Consider the following 8624-nt stretch of genomic DNA (forward strand, 5'->3'; position numbering starts at 1 on the left):
TTTTTCATTTATTATCATACCTTTTTTACTTTTAGCCCTAGTCATGGTTCCAATGCATAAAGGAAGTACTTCTCAGAGTGTAAAGCGTAAACACCATACATTGTCCATAGTTGAGCTGTTGAAAAAACTTGACAGCAGTGTGTCTGTGAAAAAATTGTGTGAATTATATAACGTTGGATTTTCAACAGTTTATGACATTTCAAAAAAAGAAAAAAACACAGAAAGACTCTGTGTTACTCTGCTTTTTTGGCTAATATTGAGTCAAAGAAGGAAAGCAATGAAGGCTGGTAAAATTGATAATCTGGTAAAATCACTAATCTGGCATTCTCCAGGTTCCAACAATGCCAGATAATCGGCAATTAACCGTATGACAATAAAAATAAGGTTTGTCATAGTGGAATATCACCATCCCTCCTCCTCCTCCTCATCATCATCATCATTGTCATCATCAACAACAACAGCAATAAAATAAACAACAATATATATATTTTTTGGTTGAGTTAGTTTATTTCTTTGGCCCACTTCAGTATTTATTTATTTATTTATTATTTTTTTCTTTTTTAACTTGTTCATTTTTTTTTTCTTCTCAGACAATATTCAAATAAGGTTTTTGTCTCTGTTGTGAGGGAAATTCTAATATCTGAATCAATGATAATAATAATAATAATAATAATAGTAATAATGATAATAGTAATAATAATAAAAATTCAAAATAAATACATAACCAAAAAAAAACATTGAAAAAATAAAATAACATGTAGTCAATTCAATTGGAATGTCTCAGCATAAAAAAATGAAGGGTCTTTCCTTATTTTCCACCTCATCCTTCAACTTCTTTCACTTGCATCATCGTTCTACCACTGTCTCCATCATTTCTTTCTACCCTCCATTTTTTCACCCCCCAACCCATTGATTCTCCCGTAAATACTCTTCAGCCTTTCTCCTTTTGTTCATTCAAATGTTTCTTATCCTCTTCCTCCACCTCCAATTCGAACCACTTTTCTTTATTTATTTACTTCCGTCATCTGCCTCATCATCACATTTCCTCCTACTCTCACTCTCGCACTCTCTGACTCTCTATCTATCTATCTATCTATCTATCTGTCTGTCTGTCTATCTGTCTGTCTATGGCAATCTCTGTGTATCATTCTTTAATTCTCTCTCTCTTTTTTTGTTTTTGTCCTTACATCACTTGATTTTTGCATTTTGATTAATAACTTTTCAAATTGCTGCATACATATTCATAACATTCATTAGTATATCAATATATATATATATATATATATATATATATATATATCAATATCTATATATATATATCTATATATATATCAATATATATATAATATATATATATATACATATATACATATATATATATACATATATATATACATATATATATATCAATATATCAATATATATATACACACACATGTATATGCATGTGTGTAAATGTATATATGTCCTTAGACATATAATATATATATATATGTATGTGTGAGTATCAATCCAATAGACATGAGTGTGAATATGTATCTTCATATGAATATATATTTATACACACATACTTACACATATCCATACATATATATATGTATGTATATATGTATGTATGTGTATATATAATATATATATATATAATATATATATATTATATATATATATATATATCTGTAGCTAGATGTATATGAATGTGTACATATAGATATATGTATATTATGTACATAAATATATGAATATATATATGTACACAGAAATACATAATACATATATGTATATATAGGTATATACAAAATACATACATACATATATATGTATATATATGTATGTATGTATGTGTGTATGTATGTGTGTATGTATGTATGTATGTATGTATGTATGTATGTATGTATGTATGTATGTATGTATGTATGTATGCATGTGTATGCACAAATATATACATACATAAATACTTTTAAAGGTCTTCAAAAATTCATTCATATATGCACATAGAATTCTTAAATTCACATTGATCAAAATTTTCACTAATATTTTTCAGTACTTTGATTGTTATTTCAAACTTTCCATTTCTGTAATATTTTCTCTTCTAAAAAAGAAAACATATAATACTTTGTAAACATTTCTTTGATTATCTCTGTTTATTTTCACATTTTGATAAAATTTAATTTATGTATATATATATATATATGTACATACATACATGTGTGTGTGTGTTTATGTGTACACATATATGTGTAAATATATGCGCATTTACCACACCCCTGCAAACATAGATAAATACAAATAAGGATACACACACAAATATATATATATAAACACACACACATATATATATTCATATGTACATATGTATATATAATAGTATTGAACAGCGACTATGAGTGTTCAGCATTGCATTTGGTGGATAAATATTCCTTATTTGAGGATACACAGTAAATATTATACCAACTGTTTCATGCTTATTATAATTCACAATTTTTCATGGATTCCAATTCAGCCTATTGTTAATTACAGCTATTTTGTATGGAAATTGACATCATTACCAACAACCTAAATTGGAATACTTGAATAATTGTGAACATTTCTACACATGAAACAATTGGTAGTCTGTTTATTCACAAATCATATATATATATATATATATATATATATATATAGTGTGTGTATGTGTGTGTATGTATGCATATATATGTAAGTTTGTGTATGTATATATACATATATATATATAAAAGCATATATACATATGTATGCAAATATGTGTAGATTATGCATATATAAATATATATATATATATATATATATATTATATATATATATATATATATATATAATATATATACATGTAAGTATATGTATACATCTCTATATCTTTGGATGTATATATATATATATATACAACACACACACATATATATATATATGCATATGTGTGTGTGGTGTGTGTATGTATACAAATACATGTACATATACACAAAAATATCCATATATAATTATATATATATATATATATATGTATGTATACAAATATACATATCTATATAAATTGAGGTGAATGTGTGTGTGTTAGTGGGTGTCTTGTTTCCCAAATGGAATAAATTGAACTTGATACATAAAGCAGAGTTTTCATTTTATTATTTTGTTAATCATGGCGAGGCAGTAACTTGGAGAAGAAGTGTTTTGTACCAATCCTGTTATGAAACATATGAGAAGCGCATTGTCAAGGATCTGTAAGCCATAGAGCAATATAATAATTTTGGCTAATATGACATAATATAATATATATACACATGTGTATATTTGTGTATACATGCATATAAATGCATTATATTATGTTATGTTATGTGAGGCGAAATAATAATGTTGCTCCAAAGCTTACAGTCCCATGACAATGAGCTTCTGATACACACACACAGATATGTATGTATACATTTATATATATATATATATATATATATATATACATATATATATGTATATATAGATATATATGTATATATATATACATGAATATATATATATTATATATACAAATATACATACATATATATATATGTATTTGCACACACGTATATACATACATATATGTATATATATATATATATATATATATATATATATATATACACACATACATTCATAACTTATATACATATACACATAAATATATATATATATATATATATATATACACACACATTTATGTATGCATGTATATTTGTGTACATTGGAATTGGGTGCTGCATACTGGGGTGGTGTGGAGGAAAACAATTTTCATATTAAGTTTACTAAAGACAAGAAATAAAACAAGCATACACACCCATTTTACAATTTCTGTTCTTCTGCATCCGTAAATGTATTTGGTTATATTTAAATATGTACATTCAGAATCAATGAGTAGCATTGGTGGAGAGTGATTGTAGTGATACTATGTGGGTGTGAACAAATGAATAAAAAATACTCATATAAAATAAAAGCTGTTCCATAAACAAACAAAAAAAAATACAATCACTCAAACAAATCGCTTCTAGTTAGTGCTGATTTCTCTTTGATTTTTCTTTATATTATATATATATATATATATATATATATATATATAATATATATATATATATATACATATATATATGGGTGTGTGCATGTGTGTGTGTCTATATATATATATATATATATATGTTTTTGTAACATGAAAAAGAAACTTGCCTTTGTGTATACATATGCATACATTGTATTACGTAGTTACATACATGAGTATAAATATGTGTATGTATACACTTGCGTATAATATGCACATACCCATCCTCACATATGCGCACATGCATATATATCTATACACACATATATATATGTATGGGTGTGTGTATGTATGTATGAATAAATATATATTTATGCCCATGTGTGTATATATATATGTATGTATACTCATATATATATATACACATACGTGCATATATGCATATTTCAATATTTATATATATATGTATGAACAGACATTGCATATATGTATATGTATATATATATATATATATATATATATATATATATATATATATATATACAAACACACACATAAAAGTATATGTACATATGTCTATATGTATGTATATATATGTATATATATGTCTATATATATATATATATATACATGTATGTATATATATATATATATATATATATATATATATAGTCTTTTCATTTTTATTTAATTGCTAGATATTTTTGCTCAACATTACACTTCAGAATTCCCCACTTGCCTTCACCATCTACCCCATACAATGGATTATCTTTTATCTCCTGTTTATCATCGTCATCATCATCATCATCATCATCATCATCATCATCATCATCATCATCATCATCATCATCGTTATCATCATCATCATCATCATCATCATCATCATCATAATAATAATAATCATAATCATCATAATCATCTTCAGGATTATGTCTGTTTTTTTTTTAAACCTTGATCGTGTTTTTTTCTTATAAGTCATTATTATGTTCCACCTTTATCACCATCATCATGAATATCATCATTATCATTTTTATCAACATTATAAATTCATCATCATCATTATCATTGTAACTTGAGAGAAAAAAATGACATGTTTTTTTCTTTTTTGCATGTAATTAAGAAAACGGTTAACCCTCTCCATTTATTTAATTTTATCTTTCTTCCCTTCTTCATTTTCTTTTTCTTCCTTTTTTCTTTCTTTTTCTTTCTTTTTTTTTACTTTTCCTCCTCCCGCTTCTTCCCCTCCTCCTACTCCTTTTTTTTCTCTCTTTTTTTGTCGTGTTTTGAAACATTATTACCATGATTATTATTATTATTATTATTATTATTATTATTATTATTCTTTCCAAGTAGAATTTTTCTTTTGTTTTTTTTTTATATATGTATGTTTATACGGGGGGGGGGGAGAGGGATGGTTGTGTAGCAGTGTCAGTTATCAACACCATGTTTTCACAACCTTCATACCTTCCCAACTTATAACTGCTGTGCTTACTGAACAAAATTTGGGTGTTTACTGAACAAAAATCTGTGTGTGTTCACTAAACAATATTTAGGATATTTCCATAACAAAATTCAGAGATTTCACTGAACAATACCAGAATGTTCACTGACATAAAAAAATACAATAAACAAAATAGGATATTCTTAGTTAAAAAAGCCACAAGTATTTTCATCAAATTGTATCAGGATGTCCACTAAAATGTATCAGGGTGTTTATTAAATATCATTATGTTCACTAAACAAAATTAATGAATGAAATAAAGGCATTCTCTTAATGGAACTTGGATGTTCACTAAACAATAGCAGGAGGTTCTCTACATTAAGTCAGTGTTCACTCAACAAAATCTAGGTACTTACTGAAAAAAAACTAGGCTGTCCACTAAAAAAAAATCAAGTGTGTCCATTGAAAAATTTCCAGTGTACACTGGAAAAAAATTCAAGTTGTTTACTGAACACAATCACTGATAAACAAAATGAGTATTTATGAAATAGAACTGGAGTGTTCACTGAACAAAATTTGGATGTTTACTAAAAAAAAAAAAATCATAGTGATTGTTTGAAGAAAGTTAGGTGTTTGTCAAAGAAAATGAAGTTGTTCAGTGAACAGAAATTAGATGCTAGTGTAGGGTGTGTCCTATGTTTATAGGTTATTGTTATTTTTGTTTGTTTTGATTTTTTTATAGTTTTTCTTAAAGTATAATTATTGTCATATTTTAAGTTTGATATTCACACACACATGCATGCACACACACACGTATACATACACCCTTACATATATGTATGCATGTACTGTATAAACATGAAAATGCACTTACATGTACCAACATATTTATTTACATGCATACCTACATACATAAATATTTATCACACACATATATATATATCACACATAAATACACATAAATATGAGAATAAAATTACTAGAATTTACAAAGCCAAAGTGATGGTTTGCATTGGTGAAAAGTAATATGGTAAGAACCAAAAATGGAGTCATATTATATTTCTGTGAGTGGAAAAAATATCTAATAATTTAAACAGTGATCTTCCATAATGAAATGGATGGCTTTGATACCTGATCTGTGACTGAAACATTTAGATATTGGCTTTCCATTTAGACATAAATTATGTGTCTTGAGTGCCAAACTGCACAGCTCACAATTTTGACAATTAAACCAGCTGCTGAATAACAGAATGTGTGGTATTGATTTCTAAGATAGGCACAAGGTTTCAACCTATAAGGGATGATGGGTGCAGTCAATTATATCAGCCCAAGTACTCAAATTGTGCTTATTTTTTTGGCTTGTAGTTTCAGATTAAAGGCAAAGTTGACTTTGGCAAGATTTGAACTCAGAATGTAAGGGTACAATATGTAGAGGATTTTTGTTTTGTTTTTGCCTGTTATCTCTCTGCTGTTTGTGTCAATCCACTACTACCCATTAATATGCAGCATTGGTGGTTCCAGATTAGACTAGGCTGAAGTGTGGCAACAAGAACCCAAGACATACATAGTTTCGTAATTTGGTTGGGCTTCTCTATGCCAAGGTGCAACCTGCTTGAGTAAGGTTTACTCATGTGACAACCCAGTAACAAAAGCAATAGCAAAAAACAACAACAACAACAGCACCACAACCTCAAAAACAACTTCTGAATTGACTATTATAACCGTTGTGACAACAGCAGGAATAACAGCACACACACACACATGAACCTTTACATCCACTAATAGACACACATACATACACAAAACTAAAAGAATAATTACAAATGTATTGATAAAAATTAGTAAAATATGAAACAAAATATACCAAGTAAGTGCCTCCCTACTTTAGAATGGCCAAAATAAACTGGCTGAATCAAGAAAGGAATAAAAAGACATAAATAAACCTTAGAATATTTACCAGATAAAAGATTCTAAGTGAACCCAAGTTGTCAGCTGCTGTCAAGAAATTATAATAAAACTTATCACAGGTGCTCACTAATTATGTATCAGTGAAACTTGTGTAAAGGAGGAAATAACAAGATTAATCACTCTTGTTTTCTCTTGTTACTTAATCCTGATATATATTCTAAGCAGAGGTGCATGGCTTAGTAGTCAAGGTACTTGGCTCACAATCGTAAGGTCATGACTTCAGTTCCTGGTGATGCAAGGTGTCCTTGAGGAAGACACTTTATTTCACATTTCTCCAATCCACTCAGCTGGAAAAAATGAGTAGTACCTATTATTCAAAAGGCCAGCCTTGTCACATTCTGTTTCAAGCTAAATCTCCCCGAGAACTACATTCAGGGTGTACCATGTTTGTGGCTGGTTCAGCCACTTGAATGTTAGTTTCATGCACTGTTCCGTAGATTGGATGAACTAGAACCTGTATCATCTTATCCAACAGATTGTCAGTTTTAAAAAATATTTTATGGATGCTACAGTCTGTACATCTGCATCATATTATTATGCGCATAGCAATATGATTATATTTTGTGGATGTAAGCAGTAGAGTGCAGTAGACCATATGGTGCTCTAAATGAATGATCATATGCCAGGCCTTATCTAGGCTCATCAATAACAAATATATAGATGTATCATGGGCCTAAGAATCGGAGGTGTCTCTGTAAAGAATATTTCATAAATTTGAACTCTGGGTGGTACTCTATTTTATTTTATACAACTTGTATTGAAATGTTTTTTAATCTTTGCCTATTGGAATGGACCTATCACCCTCTCTCTCTCTCTCTCTCTCTCTCTCTCTCTCTATATATATATATATATATATATATATATATACTTTATTTAAAAGCAGCAGAAATATAACAAAAGCTGTTACTCAGAGTTTCACGTTCCCGTTTGTCGGACAGTTTTGTTAAAGCATATTACTCTACCTCTGGTATTTGAGTACTTTTTTTCCCACCTTGTTTCACATTTATGTGCTTACTCCCGTGTATATATATATATATATATATATATATATATATATATATATAATGTACACATATATATTTATCTATATGTGTATATATGAATAATCAACAGGGAAATTCATTATGTATATATATATATATGTATAAAACATATAATATAATATATTTAATGTATAATATTTATAATTATTATTATTAA

General features: G+C 27.7%; 1 long non-coding RNA gene across 1 annotated transcript; it reads right to left on the reverse strand.

Moving 5' to 3' along the window:
• Positions 1 to 485: 485 nt before the first annotated feature.
• Positions 486 to 8245, reverse strand: LOC118764843. The gene is made up of 2 exons (XR_005000668.1): positions 6388 to 8245; positions 486 to 1320 (listed from the first exon to the last, which is right to left on the reverse strand). It is a non-coding gene; the product is annotated as an uncharacterized LOC118764843 (long non-coding RNA).
• Positions 8246 to 8624: the final 379 nt, after the last annotated feature.

The sequence above is a fragment of the Octopus sinensis genome, linkage group LG9, assembly GCF_006345805.1.
Source record: "Octopus sinensis linkage group LG9, ASM634580v1, whole genome shotgun sequence".
In the NCBI taxonomy this organism is placed as follows: Eukaryota; Metazoa; Mollusca; class Cephalopoda; order Octopoda; family Octopodidae; genus Octopus; species Octopus sinensis.